Here is a 700-nt window from a genome sequence, read left to right as displayed (position 1 = left end):
AGAAATTCCTATGGCTGCTTATGTGAATAAATTTAAACATAGATTACAAACGGCTATTTCAATAGCCCATAATCATTTGAGTAAAGCTCAGGCTAAAATGAAAGAACAGTTTGATAAAGTACATAATACTGAAGAAAGAAGCTTTAATAAGGGTGATTTAGTTTTGGCCTTGCTACCTCTTGCTAACCAGCCTCTTCAATCTCGATATGCGGGTCCATTCCGTATTTTAAAACGAACTAGTGATGTTAATTATGTAATTGAAACCCCTAAGAGACGTAAGAAACGTCATGTACATGTGAACCTCCTGAAAAAGTACTATGAACGGGGTGATTTGAAGGAAAATATGGAAAATGTAAGAGAGGTTTCCATGGTTGTACCTTCTAACGTCAGTAGTGAACATAATGAAATCATTTCTATGGTAGAACCTAATCTCACCAACTCGGTTATCTTAGCTAAACTTGATGATAAACTTAAACATCTTTCTGCTGCCCAAGCAGCAAACATTGGTTCTCTTCTACAGGAGTATGGTAAACTATTCAGTGATGTACCTCGTCTTTGCCCATTGCTGGAACACGATGTTGAGACTAGGGATGCTCAACCAGTACGCCAAGCTCCCTATCGCCTCAATGCAGAGAAGAGGGCATTCCTACAGGCAGAGGTTCAACGCCTGAAAGAACAGGGGATCATCATTCCCAGCCTT

The 700-nt window shown here is 39.6% G+C and overlaps 1 pseudogene; it reads left to right on the top strand.

The window, feature by feature from the left end:
- LOC119591331 overlaps window positions 1-693 on the top strand; it is a 2,758-nt pseudogene extending 2,065 nt beyond the window's left edge.
- The last annotated feature ends 7 nt before the right edge of the window (window positions 694-700 follow it).

Source organism: Penaeus monodon, chromosome 28, assembly GCF_015228065.2.
Source record: "Penaeus monodon isolate SGIC_2016 chromosome 28, NSTDA_Pmon_1, whole genome shotgun sequence".
NCBI lineage: Eukaryota > Metazoa > Arthropoda > Malacostraca > Decapoda > Penaeidae > Penaeus > Penaeus monodon.
This window is presented reverse-complemented; position numbering and strand designations above follow the sequence as displayed.